The sequence below is a fragment of the Sphaeramia orbicularis genome, chromosome 11 (genome assembly GCF_902148855.1).
Source record: "Sphaeramia orbicularis chromosome 11, fSphaOr1.1, whole genome shotgun sequence".
NCBI lineage: Eukaryota > Metazoa > Chordata > Actinopteri > Kurtiformes > Apogonidae > Sphaeramia > Sphaeramia orbicularis.
Genome location: NC_043967.1, coordinates 2,586,109 through 2,602,931, shown reverse-complemented (window position 1 = coordinate 2,602,931; position 16,823 = coordinate 2,586,109). Strand labels below are relative to the sequence as shown.

The 16,823-nt window shown below is 38.3% G+C and overlaps 1 non-coding gene across 1 annotated transcript; it reads right to left on the bottom strand.

The window, feature by feature from the left end:
- Positions 1–13,656: 13,656 nt before the first annotated feature.
- On the bottom strand, positions 13,657–13,794 carry LOC115428990 (small nucleolar RNA SNORA8). The gene has a single exon (XR_003936719.1). It is a non-coding gene; the product is annotated as a small nucleolar RNA SNORA8 (small nucleolar RNA).
- Positions 13,795–16,823: the final 3,029 nt, after the last annotated feature.

Sequence of the window (16,823 nt, the reverse complement as noted above, 5' to 3'; positions counted from 1 at the left end):
CTGATGGTTTTATATGAGCACCTCTGGGGCGCGTGAGAACCTAGGCTGAACAGCATGGCCCAGCGCGTGCACTCCACTCTCATTGGTGGAAAAACATTGTTTTCGTCGACTCTAGCCAATCAGCGCGTCAAAGCAGCGCGTGGACAGTGCATGGCTGTGAGGATGTGGAGCGTGTTCAGCAGATGGGTGTAGAGGAAACTGAAAGAACAGGGCATGTAGTAAACATGTTATCCATGATAGGAGTCTATCTGGAAATGCAGCCCAAAGACCCACAACATGTTCCAAACCAACACAACCCCTGTCTGAGTTACTGAAAATTAAAAGTATGCTTTTGAAGAACACATGAAGGTTAAAGACTCACATGTAGAACATCTGTTGATTTAGATTCCACCACATCAAAGGATGAATATAGTTTGGGTTTTTTTACATAAACAGTGTTTTAAACTCACGTGACTTTATGTTGTTTTGTGCATTTGTAGCTACACATTAGCTACACATTCAGTGTAAAATGTAAAGAAAAGCATGATGGAATGATAAATACATATTTTATTCACAATTGAACATAGAAAACATGAAATATTGAAACTTTTTAAGAAAATACTGAAAGTTTGGAGGGAGAATGGGGTAATTTTGATTTTGAAAAGCTGGGGTGAGGGCAGCCAAAGGCTGGAAAAGTTAGATTTACTAAAAAGAAACAGCTAGAAACAAGTAATTCCCAGTTAACTGGGAACAAGTCAAGACATCTTAGACCAGGGGTGTCGTTTTAGTTCAGCTCCACATTCAGCCTAATATGATCTGAAGTGGGCCAGACCAGAAAAATAATATTATAGGATAAGAACTTCTGAGTGAAAAAAGTAAATTCCATAATGAAAATGTTTACATCTATGAACTGTACTTGAACATAACATGAACAAATATGAACAATCTAAAAATGTTTTAGTAAAATAAGTGTGACGGTAATATTACGCCTTAGTTTATCATTTATACATGTCAATCCCAATGTACAGATCACAGGGGATCTACAAATACACGAAACATCAAATAACGGAGAATATTATTAAAATTCCACATACGTCTCTCAAGACATTTCAGATATTCACATTTTTTGTAAAAGGCTAGTCTGTAAATGTAAAGATTTTTGTGCAATTTTACTTTTTTTTTTATACTAAAACAAAGAGACAAGTTTACAGTTTTCATTATTTATAGGTTATAATGATAGTATTTTAATGGTCTGATCCACTTTAGACTGAAACGACCTAGTATGATTTTAACATCCTTGACTGTAAATATCTTCAGTGTAATTTTTGCATTTCACATATTCATCCCCTGAACCCTTTGGCAGGCCGGATTTGGTCCCCAGGATGCATGTCTGACATCTGTGTCTTTGACAGTTTACTGATCTGCAAAGAACTGCATCTACAAATTGTAGAACAATTTAAGTGTTTATGTATTAATTAATTTATATATTTAATGTAAGGTGACCAAACATCTTCATCCTCTTTTGCACAGACATGTCTTTTTTTCACGTCCTGTTCGGGCACTTTTAATAAATTAGCAAAAATGTCCAGTTTTCATAGTTTTTCATCAGGACAAACTCTTTTAAACCATATGTATTGGTGCAAGCACAATTTCAATGACTGTAACTCTGTCACTGTTCGTGCATACAGAAAAGTTCCAAATCCCCCTGGAAGAAAAGACTTTGTGTTTCCACTGATATACAGAAGGTCAGCACAGGAAGGCAACAGTGCACTATCTGCAAGAGAAGAACTATAGTGTCTGCAGTGCAATGGAGGCCTTTATTTACAGCTGGAGAGGAACTGCTTTACGGAGTTCAACTGTGTCCAAAACAGATGGAGGGAGACCTAAAACAAAAACTACTGGGACAAAATTCAAATACTTGTTAAACATCCTAAATCTTTTATTGATGTACATTCTGTGTGCCTTATTCAGTAAAAACCTGCAAAAATTCAATAATTCCATTTTTTTTTTTTTTGTCTGTTATTTCACAAAAAACACACAGGGAAGCGAAACCTGATCTTGCCACATCTTGAAAGTACAAGTAGTTCTGGAAAAAAAGGACATAAGCACGTACACACAACAGTTTTTATGAGACCTCTACAGCTAGGATAATAAAAGAATTCCAAGATGCCTGTTTCACTGAAATGTGTTCTTCACAGAATATTACCGTACTTACATAGCGTGTAATAATTCAAGTATCTTGAGGCGGAGCTGAGTGTCCTTTTTTTAGAAATCAAAATATGGTCACCCTAATTTAATGCAAAGATTTTGAATATCTCATAATCTAAGTAATAGTAAGTTTAACATAATCAAAAGATGCCCAGAATGTAGACAAGAATCTCTAAGAAAAGACAGGAACAAGGTGGAAAGTATTAGACAGCCATGATCTTTGAGTCCTAAGGCTGCGCTTAACAATTTCAGAAAACACTGTGTTTGAACACAGTTCACCATGCCATCTTAAATCTGTCATGCACAAGAAGAAGAAATATGTGAATATTATCCAAACATGCAAAGTGTCTTTTCTGGCCAACGCTTTATGGCAGTGGTTTCCAACCGTTTTTGTCTTGTGACTCCATTTTAACATCATAAACTTCTGGCGACCCCAGACATTCCAAACTGAGACTTTTTTGCTAAAGTTAATTAGTTTTTGATCATATGACAGTTTGCTATACTATGTTGCAAATAAATGTTAATTTCAGAGGACATTTATTCTATATAATGTATATTATTGTGGATGGAGGCAGTAAATCCAGGTGTAGATTACTGCACAAAGGGAGAATTTTATTTTCCTTGGTCAGGATATGTACAGTCAGTCCAGCTTGGATTAACAAGGCTGATAATTAATACTGAACAAACAAGAACTGAAACTGTGAATTATGAAAGAGCTGCAGCATCTGAAACTGACCACAATGAACATTTGACAGATAAACAGAACCACAGTGCTGCAGCTTCAGCTTCAGTTTGTCATGTCTGTATGGATTGGGATTATCTCTATCAACTCACCATATATTTTTTATTAAGTTTTGGGGCTTTTTTTGTTTGTTTTTTTTACCAATTACTAGAAATTTCAGGTGACCCCACATGGGGTCCAGACTCCAACGTTGAAAAACACTGCTTTACAGACTGTGGTAAGGAAAAAAAAAAATAAACTAACTAAAAAAAAACCTGTTTTGTTGTTGGATTAATCAAAATTTCAAATAATTGAAACCATGGATGCCTCATGCATGCCAGCCTTCATCTGTGATATGTTTTGGCGTACATTAGTGTCTGTGGAACGGGCAGCTTATGCATCTGGAAAGGTATATTCAGGTCTTAGAGTAACTTATGTTAAAATACTGGACTACCTTCCAGACAGAACATGGAGCCAGAACCCTAAAACAAAGTCCATGTCTTCCTCCTCCTCCTACTCCTAACCCACTCCCTCGGAGAAATTGCATCTTGGATGCTCACCAACTTTATAAAACTTTACTGTGACAAATTTGACATCATCATAATTTGTCCCAAATCCAGTTAACACAACTAACAAATTTTTGCATTTCCACCAACAGCTCCACTCTGTTCTCCTCACATCTGTGACCTCAGAGTCGTCTTTAATGACCACCTCAGACCTGACTCTGCTATGAATGGAATCTCACACATGGTTTGAGTGCAGGCATGGACTTTTATTTGACTGGAAAATTTACCTGTGGGTAGGGCTGCGTATTGGCAAGAATCTAGTGATACGATACAAATCACAACACTAGGATCACAATACGATATATCACGATATATCATGATACTGTTAGAAAGGCAATTTTTTGTTTGTTTCTTTTTTTAAATAATTATTTCCTTGAGGAATGGAATTACAGCAGAAATCTGCACAAATACTAAACACATTTTTATTCGATCCCAACAGGATCTAATGTTCTATAACAAAATGTTCCTGTGTTCAAACTGAAATTCTGTTTTACAGACATTACAGTTTCAGATCCTGTTCAAATCTTCATATTCTATTAGTTCAGAACTAACATCAGAATAGTATTTGAGTTCAATCCCAACAAAGGAACGAACATTATTGAATAAAAGAGTGTTAAATAATAAAAATAAAATATAAACAAAACAAAAAAAAACAACAATAAAACAAAAATGAACCTCCACCATATCTGCATTTGAATAAATACCTAAAAATATCAATACAGTACTTTTTAATATCGATACAATATTGTGAAATGAAATATCATGATATATTGCAGAACCGATAGTTACCTTCGTGAAGGAGGTTATGTTTTTGCCAGCACTGGTCTGTCTGTCTGTCTGTCTGTCTGTCTGTCTGTGTGCAAGATAACCCAAAAAGTTATGGATGGATTTGGATGAAAATTTCAGGGAATGTTGATACTGGCACAAGGAACAAATGATTAAATTTTGGTGGTGATCGGGGGGGGGCACTGATCTGCCTTGGCAGAGGTCTGTGCTTTTCGAGTGCTTTTCTAGTTTCTTACGCCCCTACTTGTGGGTCACAACAGTAAGCAAACACCAGTGACAGAGCGCCTTAGCCTGCACTGTGAGCTGCTGCTGTGACCTCTGAGTTACTGCTGTTGACACACACTAAACACTTGTATTGTTCCACATGCACAGCGATGACTTCTCCTTTAAAGGACATTGTGTAACCCAAGTTCACTGCTCTGTTCCACATATAGTCATTCTGATGGTGTAATCACACTGCCCCTAGATGGAGGACTTGTGCTGCTACAGAAAGTCATTTCTAAACATTAAGTCTCATGAAAGAACATTTTTGTATTAGTTGCTGAACGTTGTTTCTTGGTCCTTGGAATCACTGAGTACTTCCTCACTAGAATCTTTTAACAATACTGCTAAATGATAAAGATCCATCCACAACCACAAATGATGCCTCAGCAAAAAAAAGAAAAAAAATTAAAATTATTATTAGATGAAGTTTATCTACAGTACATTACACAGCATATTTAAGGTGATTTAGTGTGCTTATAGATGACAGAAAAGCACATCCAGAGGAAAGTAAAATCATAAAATATGAACAACATGAAAAAGGTAAATTGTAGGATAAAAAAAACTTTAAAATGCTTGTTACGACCTGGCTCAGAGGCCACAACAAAAAAGGGGAACACACCATAAATGACATTTAACACAAGAGTATTTTATTAAATCAAAATAAGCCAAATTCAACCAAATTAGACCAAATTAGAGAAAAACAAACTAAAGTATTTTACAGAATGTGAATGAGCCATCAGTAATATCAGTAGTGTAGGTGTGCATGAGTGGACGTGTGCTGATGTGAGTGTTGAAAAGTGCAAAACAGAACAAAATATCAAAACAACATAACCAACCCAAGAGCTGACAAACCAAGGACCTGTGAGGGCAGAGAGCCCAGCGGAGAGAGAGCGCTAGAGAGAAGACTACAGGCAGACTATTTAAGGGCAGGAACCCTGGGCGCCACAGGTGCTCCTGATCATCTCATCAGGTACCTGTCGGAAGACAAGAGCTGGAAACATACATAGTTCCCCCAAGAGGACCCCAGGGGCCGTAACAATGCTTAATACACTGGTTTATTTTTGATGGATAAAGTGTAGTGTGTAGTGTATGGAATCATTACACCTGGATTGCTGATGTGTAGGAATAGGAATAAATCTTTTGCTGATCTCTGGGCGTTTCATTTTTTCACTTCTGGTCCTGTCGGCCACGGTGTTGGTCATTTCAGTCAGCCTCCACAAAACTGTACATCAGCTTCAGTGTCAGTTTTAACCAGTGTTGGAACAGAATGTCTCTCCTTAGTAACAGCGGTCTTCAGCCCTTTAACCCTTTAATGCATGAATTATGAGAACCTTAGTCAAGATTTTTTCTTGAGTGTTTTTATTCCTCTTTAGGCATGAAAAAACAATGCAACTGAATTTTTTTAATGAACCTATTTTTTTTTATAGTTTCAAAAATGTCCACTCAGCAGGACACCATGTGTTTAAATTTTGAAGCAAAGAAACATGTATTTAAAAGACAACATCAGAAAGTGATATACTGTGTGAAAACTATGAAATAAAACATTTTTAATGCAGCTAATCTGATGTTTTTATTATAGTCGCAATTTTTGTTGCAATTGATTTCCAGTCAAACATGTTACTGCAGATCAGGCTTATCAAGAACAGCAAAGTTACCTGGGTTGATATGGGGTCGCCATTAGTTTGGGGGGGGGGGTACACTTTGTGTGTCACAAAATCTTGTATTATAAAATGTGAATTTATTTATTTTTTTATATTGTACTTTTGAAGATGCACAATGAAAATAAATTTTAAAAATGATTAAAAAAAAAAAAAAAGAACAGCAAAGTTACAGTAATGGTATGAACTGCAGTGTATGTGATAGTGCGTAAGCGTCCTCTGTGTTGGCTGATCTGGAACTAAAACAACAAAACCCATGAAAATACAAGAGAACAGCTGTAGAATATCTGTCCACTGTTGGACCACTATGCATGAAAGGGTTAAACTTGGCTCTCAAATACAAATATTCAGCAACACACTGTACATTCCTCTCCATGTGACTATTTACAGAACACATTCACACCCTGTTCCCCCGTTCCCATCGCAGCCTTAAGTTTGTCGGACCAGCCTCCGCCCTATTCCAGCTCTGACATTACAACCACCTTCAGCTCAACTCTAAAATCTTCAGTTGCTTTCTTTTGGTCCTATCACACCAAATCCTTCTCACTACAACTTCAGAACAAATATTATGTAAAAGTTTCTGCCCTCATCTTCAGTTCTCATATCAACAACTGGAGCTGGTTTAGGTCAACACTAAAGGTCCTGTTCTCTATGAATTCATAACAGACTATAACCTGGTCTTTCTGTGTCTTACTGAAACCTGGCTTCAACGTTTGGTCTATCTCGAAATCAAACAAATCACACCACAGTTTATTTATACTGTATTAACAAACCACACTGTGTGGGGTGGCGCTGCTGCTGCCTCCTCCCCTAACACAGTGGTTCCTGACCCCATTTTAACATCATAAATTTCTGGCGACCCCAAACATTCCAAACTGAGACTTTTTTTTTTTTTTTTGCTAAAATTAATTTGTTTTGATCATGTAATAGTTTGCTATGCTATTATGCAAATAAACGTTAATTTTAAAGGACATTTAGTCTATATAGTGTATATTATTGTGGATGGAGGCAGTAAATCCAGGTGTAGATTACTGCACAAAGGGAGAACTTTATTTTCCTTGGTCAGGATCTGTCCAGTCAGTCCAGCTGTGATTTACAAGGAGGACAATTAATACTGAACAAACAAGAACTGAAACTATGAATTATGAAAGAGCTGCAGCATCTGAAACTGACCACAATGAACATTTGACAGATAAACAGAACCACAGTGCTGCAGTTTCAGGTTCAGTTTGTCATGTCTTTGATGGATTGGGATTATCTCTCTCAACTCACATTATATTTTTTATTAGTAATTTTTTTTTTTTTTTTTTTTAATCAATTATTTAGAAATTTCAGGCGACCCCATTTGAATTCCAGGCAACCCCACGTGGGGTCCCGACCCCAAGGTTGAGAAACTGTTCCCTAACACATTCAGGTCAAACCCCTTCTCACTCCCAAAGCCCACAGTGAGCAGACCCCTTAACACTGACCTGGTTCAGAATCAGACTCCCATCCCACCAGTGCCTCCTCTTTTCTGAACCAAATCTCTTGTTTCCACCAAACTCCAAACCTAGGATGACCAAGTCTTCTCCATAGCTGCTACCTCTCTCTGGAATCAACTCCCTCAACACATTCATGTCTGCACATCACTGACAAGATTCACATTTCTCCTCAACACTCACCTTTTCCATCATTGGTTCTGAAGTGCTACATGTGTGACTGTTATCATGTGCTTTTGTATGATGACCTGGTTATGGCTCTGGGCCCACCGCTGCCTCCTCCCTGGACTTAACCCTCTTTCTCTGTTTTCATGGAGATGCAAATTCCACTATGTGGGTTCCCCTCCACGATTTGTAACCAAGGTTATTATCGTTAACAAAAACTAACAAAATGACGAAAACTAGAATGGAATTCGTTAACTGAAATAAATAAAAACTATAATTAAAAGAAAAAAAGGATAACTGACTGAAACTGTATTGTGTGTTTACAAAACTAACTAAAACGGATAAAAATTATGGATAAAATTCCCTTCGTTTTCGTCTTTGTCAATGTCGGATTGACACGAAAGTGATTTATTTTGCTCTAGCAATTTTCTCTGCTGGCACCATATGATATTTAAGGGTCCGTCACTTGTGTTCAATTGTGGTTTCCAGTCATCTTCTGGTCCCCACTCTACCTGGAAACATGGAGACTAAAGTTGGGAGAAAGCAGCAGAGTCCTGTCTGGGATTTATTTGAATACGATGATAGAGAAGAAGAGAAAAGAGATGACAAAACTAAAATTAATACTAAAACTAAAGTAAAACTAAGCATTTAGAAAAAAAAAAAAAAAAAACTGATAAAATTTAGCAAACCTGTTCTAAAAATGAATTAAAGCTAACTGAATTAGAGAAAAAAAAAGTCAAAACTAAATAAAACTAAACTATAATGAAAGATCCAAAACTATCATATCCTTGTTTGTAACCACACTTGGCTCCAGCTTGTTGACTGACCCAGTGGCCCACCTCCATGGGCCAATCCGGCTCAATCTATCGCTGCCCCTCCATTAGACACACTGTGGTGGCTTCAGTCAGGGCAGCTAGGAGTTAAACTGAGCTCACCTCTGTTTCTTGATTGTGCATTTTGAGTAGCAATGTACGGATCGATACTGAAATATTGATATCTCTGATACCAGATCTTTGGGCTCTAGAATCGATTCACAAATCAAAATATCAATACTTTTGATACTTCGGTCATTTGAAGTAATGAATATCAGAAGAACACAATGGAAAGTAGCTAAACCAGGGCTGTCAAACTCATTGTAGTTCACAGGCCACATTCAGTCAAGTTTGATCTGCAGTGGGCCGAACCAGTAAAATAATAACATAATAATATATAAATAATCTCAACTCCAAACTTTTCTCTGTTTTAGAATGAAAAAAGTAAATTTACATTATGAACAGGTTCACATCTGCAAACTATCCTTTCAAAAGATGTGAGTAACATGAACAAAGTGAAAAAATAAGTATAATTTCAACAATATTCTGCCTCAGTTTATCATTTCCACATGTACATTAGAACTTACAGATCACAGTGGATCTACAAACACACAAAACATTGAGTATCAGGCAGAATATTGTTGAAATTGTACTTACTTCTCTTAAGACATTTCAGGTTGTTCATATTTGTTCAGATTATTCATATTTTTTGCAAAATTATACTTTGTTTTAGTATACATACATGAAAATATTTACATTTAAAAAGAGAAAAATTTGAAGTTGTCATTATTTATATGTTATTATGATGGTATTTTACTGAATCCTGCCCACTTGAGATTGGTCTGAATTGGTCGGAACCTGAACTAAAAGGATTGTTAATATTTTAGTGTAATTTTTGCATTTCACAAATTCATCCAAAGGGCCGGACTGGACCTTTTGGCGGGCCGAATATGGCCCCCGGGCCGCATGTTTGACACCTGTGAGCTAAACTATTGGGACCTTGTTTGAATGATATGTGATTGGTGGGAACTACTTCTTCTTCCGCCTGGGTTGGTGTGTACTGCATCACACTTCTCAGTCAGTACTTCAGCCCTAAGCAAACGAGCGGTGAGAACCCTGGGAATGACTGCCACTTCTGGACCAGCAGGGAGGGTCTTTTCAAAGGCAGGAGAGGCTCTGAGCAAAAAACAGAACAGACTAAAGAGGAAAACAGTAAATAAGTTAATGTTCCTTAACAGTAACTTTGAATGAGGGAACGTGTCACTGTTGGATACTTTTGTTGAAGTGTTTCATGTTCAGTATTTTCATGTTTCATCTCAACATGTTCATGGAACATGAATTAATGTGCAAGTTTAAAATTTTATCATAGTTCTTCACATTCATTCATTCGCTCATTCATTATCTGAACCTGCTTTATCCTCACTAGGGTCGTGGGGGTCACCAGAGCCTATCCCAGCTAATTATGGGTGAAGGTTCACGCTGGACATGTCACCAGTTCATTGCAGGGCTGACATACCGTATGTCCCAAAAAAAATTACAATTGGACTTTCTGCAATGATAACTTTAAAAATAGAGAATCAATCAAAATGCAACTTCAGGGCATGAAACTATAATTATTTCCCTATATCTTGCAGAAAACCCCACTGGATTTGCTTCAGTGTTCACAGAGAAATGTGGATCTGTGTAAAACATGTCAGAAGTCTCTTCCCTCCAAGTTTTGTACGGAGGCGCTTTGTCCATTGTGTTCACGCCTTACCAATACGAAGTTGTTCATTGTGTTCTCACACAAAAAAAGCTCTTTTGAAAATGTGACTGATTCTTTTCATTTTCAACGAACGAAATGAATAATGAATTATATCAAAAAGGAAGCAGATTTCTGAGTTTTGCAAACGTTGATAAGGTGCAAAAATGAATGAATGAATGAATGAATGAACCCATAACATGCTTTAGAAAGATCCATATTTCTCTGTGACCACTGAACCAAATTAAATGGGGTTTTCTGCAAGATGTAGGTAACAAGTTATAGTTTCATACCCTGCAACAGCATTTAGATTGTTTAATTATTTTGAAAGTTATCAATGCGGAAAGTCCCATTGTAATTTTTTTTTTTGGGGGGGGACATATGGTACAGCGAAAAACAATCACTCTCACATTCACACCTATGAGCAATTTAGATTAACCGATTAACCTATCAGATTAACCCTAGTTCTTAACAATTAAACAATAATTACTCTCATTGAAATATACAATTTTTGTTAGGTTTTCCAGACGTTAAGTGTATTTGTACAAAGTATTAGAATTGGATCGGTATCGCCGATACCAGCCTGAATTTTACTCGGAATCAGATCGGAAAGGAAATCTGTGGTATGGAACATCACAAATTTTGAGAATTGGAATTGAAAGTGTTTGCTGTTAGCTTTGTTGTTTTGTATTAGGGTTAGGGTTGTAATAGCTGTAGTCTGGTTGATGTGATGTTATATAGTACCACCAGGGGGCGCCCCCCCCTGCTCCTACAACATGTCTGAGGTCACCTCTCAGGCCACGGCTCTGTGCTACACATTTTATATTCTACTGTCAATGTATGACCCACAGGTGAGGAGCTGAGGACATCTGGCACGGTAGAATTAGCATTAAGTGCTAGTGTGGAAACCATTACTTTATCTGTTTGACTCACACAGACCCAGTCCTACTTCTGTGGCTGTTTCTAAAGGAATTTTTCTCTTCATTTAATCTTTTTTTAAGTGATTTGTCATTATTCATTATACTATTATCCTCTGTATTTTTTTTTTTTTTTTTAATTGTAAATCGGGTATTTTTCCCTATATTTGATTTACTGATCATGTAGATTTTCATAAAAGCTAAGAGTAAAGTTGAGGGTTATTTTATCAAAAACATAGAAACCTAAATAAAAAGTGACTTTTGCAATAAAATATATCATTAACTAAACATAAACTCAGTGTGTCCATCCACTGTCATTGATCCAACTCCATGGGTTTTACTGGTGAATCAATGTTGGAGAAGATGACAGTGTTTCCATGGCAACTACAGAGCCTCTGAACGTCCAAATGGGTCATATCTGATGACCATGAAAAGATGAAGAACTGTATTTTACACCAATTATTTGCATGTATTGATAGGATTAGTGGATCAACAGGTACTGAACATTATAGATGAGCAGATGCTTTTGGTCATCGGCGGGTCTTTGGGTCTTTATGGGTTAAACTGAGCTACCACTAACCTCCACCTACACCACCCCATGTTTCAGGGTTAGACCTGTAACACAATCCTCAAATTTAAAACTAAGCACAGGTTCTGCTGCATTAAAATCAACAACTGCTTAAAGTACAAAACCTATCAGTACATTAGATAGTCATGGAAGATGAAAATGCATTTCTTGTCTGATATGTTGACGGTTTGTTTTCATGAACTATCAGATCTGGCGATGTCAGTGAATAGTGGGATGGCATTCCCTCTTCTTTCATAAACGATGATCCAGTGTATCCTATGCTGAAGGAGATACTAAAGGAAGTAGTGATCCACCTTATATTTATATTGTAAGATTGGTGAGGAGTGGTAAGTTTATTTACCACTCTTATCAAGGTAATATCAGATACTTCTGGGTCATTTCATTCAAGAAGCTTCTTAAGCATGAAGGACTATTCAGACACAGCCTGGGGGGGGGGGGGGGGGGGGGGTTCATTTGGAGAGGTGTGAATACACAACTGAACTCTGTTCCATCTACAAACATATGGACCTTAGAAAACAACCCGAGATCACCGTGACAGACATTAAATAATCTGTTCCATTTAAATTTCCCAAAGCTGCAGTAACCCAGTGAACACTCATGTACCCATGAGGGCAGCTGTTGTGAATTAAGTTACACCCAGGTCTACATTTCCTGCTACTTTATACCAATACCACAAAATACACAGCTGAATTTTGTTTTATTTCTCAAGGTGTCATTCCCTCTAATTGACACAGTCAATGTTTCAACCAGTTCCTTCCAGAACATGTTGTAGGCCTTTCACTCTGTTCAGTCTGGCACAATAATCCTAAAGCTACTGCAAAATACAGGCATGTGTAAAATCTTTGGAGTGTGCTGTTCGTATAAGCATAAGTCATGTTTAAACACGAGAGCTAAGGCCATTTTAACATTAGTGTTAGCACGCCTGTGCATCTTCTACCGAAACAGTACAAAACGGCACCTGTGAAAAGGTCTACAGGTCCTCATGTTCTACACGTCGTTTATCTGTCTGATACAATCCTTATTCCAAAAAATAAATAAATGACACAAAAGTCAAGAGCTGCAGTTTTATTCAAGTGACAATGGAAAGTACAATAGTTTTATCGGCTATTCAGTCTTCAGTGATGACTCTGTACCAGCTGCTGTCTGAAAATACAGGAGACAGATCCATTACATTCAAGACATTATAAAACAAACAAAAAAAAACACAAACATTATTAGTCATGTTCCCAGGAGAGCATGTCAGCAAGCTGCTGTACAAGTCCACTGGGTACATTTGTTTTCTGGTCAATTCCACAGCAAATCAGGAACTGAGCTGCCTGAAAGCCTTGGTATATGACCAAACCCACCCAGACTACAGCCATGAAGCACTCACATCTGAGGTCATTCAGCTGAACACAGCTCAGGACAAAGTTCATTTTGTTGACTGGTATAAATACAGATATATAATAAAGAGGCCTAATGTACTGTTGAAAAACATGTTCAGTTACAGTTTTGTTCCTTTAATGCGGTCCATGTTTGTGTTCTGCAGTGATGAGTTTAATGGACCTGAGCATGTGAGTGAAGTTAAACTGATTTAGAGGCATTTCCAGTGACGTGGCCCTACAGTTCAGAGTGTGTCAGGACAGAACAAACCACCACTGGTCATACCTGTCGTCCTGGGATGATAATAATATGGCAGCGCTGCAACACACCCTGCAGGAAAGATTAGAACAATTTAATAGAAAAGTTACACCGCCTCACAGCTTTACAGGTGGAGGACGAGCACTGGATCTGTGTGTTTCAACAAAAATACCAGGACTCCAAACACCAGCAGTAAGGAGACCAACGATGCCAGATGTTGGGTTGATATCGCACTGACTTTTGAACAGACCAGTGGAGGGAGCCACTGGGTGCAGATACCACACAGTGCTGTCAAGCAAGTTTATGTAATTACACACACTTTACCTCTGGCAGCAAATTGTCCCCGAACGGCACCTGAAGACAAACAGACAAACAGTGTCAGTTTACAGCTGTATCACTTAGTTAATTTCATGGAAAGTAAATTAGTTTGGAATCATATCAGTAATACACTGGTAAAACCAGATTTTTTTTAACCTATTAAGAACTAAATACTGAACAAAAACTCTATGTTTACTTTTCTGCATATTGTAATGCGTGTTATTTGACATGAAAGAGATCTGAATCAGTTTACAGGATTTAGAACATTCGTCAATGGTGTGACTGGTAGGCAGGCTAATATTCAATAACTGCTTTAATTCCACATGACAAACACATTCAGTCCAGGGAAGGTTTCACACCTGGATCAAACCAACACAGGTGTGAAGGGAACTGTTTTCAGATCAACATGGTCACCTTGTACTGAAGTCAGTCCCAGTGCAGGTCTATGTACTGCAGCATTATCCCACAAGCCCAACGGTAGTGAACATGTGAGTAAAGCGAACTGCAGATTTACTGTCTGAGGTGCTTCCAACAACACAACTCTACAGTTACGAGCCGGCCAGGATAAACCTCAGGTTTCAGCACAGTCTTTTCAGCGACCTACCGTTGAGCTGTTTGTAGAGTAGCACCTCTGCACCTCCACTGCAAACACCTGAAGACAGAACCCACAAACCAGTCAGACACACAACCTTTCCTCCATTTTATACAAAATATTTAACATAATGTCAGGGTTCCTTTTGGAATGGAGCTGTGTAGGTCAATGTACCACATTACCCAGTTAGACAACTTAAGTCATGTTAGACATTAATACTTATGCCATTCCAAATTGAACTTGAGACAAAACTTGCAATAACCAAAGCCACGCTCAGCCAGTCTAGTTATTTATGGATTCATGATGTGCACAGTGTTTCAAATGGACCAGGACTCCAGACAGAGGCAGTTTCTGTAGCATCGTCTTATGACGAGACCAGAACAAGCAGCTGGATGTAGATATGACAGCAATAACCCTATGTAATGTGTTAGAATTAACACAACATTTTCCATAATGATGTTTATTATGGAATGGCCAAACAAACTCTATTAGATAAAAGGAAGCAGGGAAAACAGGGGACATTTGGCCTTGTTTACCACAGCCATCTCTTTTTGTACTTGGCATTTGTGCTAAACAATCAACTTACTCAGATACTGAATGCCATTTATGTACTAGACCAACATCAGTACATTAGGGTTTTACAGCATTAATCCAAACACATTAGGAGGAACTACAAACCAACGACAAGACTCTTATAACGTGTTCACAACTCACATGAAAGAAAAATAAGTTCTTCTATCAAAAATAGTTTGAATTCACTCAGATGAAGGCAGTTTTGTCTAGTGTCGGTTCAGCTTGTACTTACAGTTCTGCTACATGTGTGATGTTGGAGGAACAAGGCAGTGACTCCCTGCACCAGGAACCTACAACCAACAGAAGCAAAGTAAGAACCACCAGCATCAACAGCAACTGATGAAACTATGACAGCAGTGTTTGTTCAGAGTGGCAGCTTTCACTCACAGTTCAGAGCAGTTGAACATATTTATGCCAATCATCATAACATTCAAACTGCAGTGATCGAAGGGAGGAGAACTTACCCTGCAGCTCATTCAGCACCTGTCACAGGAACACACATCAGTGTTAGATCACCGTTACTATACACTGTTCAAACTCCATCAGCCTGATGATAAATGCAGCGGCTGTCAGTTCTCAGAAGTAACACTGCTGCAGAAAATTAACAGCAGTGGGTTGCAAGAGATCCAAGTGCTGTGTGCACTGTGTTCTGTCTGAAGTCCACTGGACTGGACCAGAACTCTCACTGTGCCAACGCCACACCACACCACTACACTGACCACAGATTCTGTCACTGCTCTTACCTGAAGCTGGCAGCTCCATTAGCTTCACATTTTGGCCTCACTTCCTCATGGCGGCATGAAATGACCCCATTCACCCACTGTTTCTGTACCTACATTAAAAAAAAAAAAAACAGCCTTACATCAAAAGCATCAAAAACATTCAGAACATTACTCTGACATGAGGTTTTCTACTGCACACAGGTCAACAAACCTTAGCACCATCAGAAACATCAGCCCGTTTTCCACCAGATTCCCAGGATATTATTTACTTGGGTAAAATGATTCCTGGTAATCTGTGTGTTTTAGGTTTCCACTGCATCTCAAAATTCCTGAAAATTTATTCAGATGAGGCTTGGTCAAGTCACTGACTCAGAGTCCCACTGAATTTCTTTAGAGTGTATTTGTCATACATTTAATGAGCTCTAGGCAGTGTTGAGTGTGTTACTTAGATACTCTACGTGTTCAGATGGACAGACTGATGACTGGAACGCTCTAGGAGTAAGATGAATACGCTCAGCTTCAGCTGAATAGTGCATTCTCCAGATGGACGTTATCATCCATCTGCTTCTTGCAGCTTCCTTTTTGCTCCACATTTCAAATGATCAAAACACAAGTGTAGTAGAAATGGAATAAACTGGTATGCAGATGTCACTGGAGGGTGACTGAAGTGTTCCACTAATCAGCGTTCAGCACACAGCCGCCTGCTTTTTCAGGGAAAGTATACCAGGTAATTCTGGTGGAAACAATGAGGTTTTCCAAGGTTCTTGGTTAAGTTAAAGATCCTGCAGCAGAAAAGGGGCTGATGGGTCATGAATTTAGAACGTTAGCAACTGGATTATAAACCGGGAAACGTGGGAGGAAAGGTAGATTTAAGAGGAGCCCCAGGTTTACACAGTTTGAGGTTTAATTCCAGGTTTATTAGTTACTTTAAGTTTAATGCAGAGTTGGAGCTCGTTAGGATTAGTTCATAACTGTACCAGGCCTCATTGTCACCGTTCAGCAATGGGAGTGCAGAGGTGAAAGCAAAACCTGCAGTTGTGTGTCCACAGCTGGTCTGGGATCAGCCACTGGGAGGGCAGCTCCACCATGTGGACTAGACTGTGGCTCTGGTTCA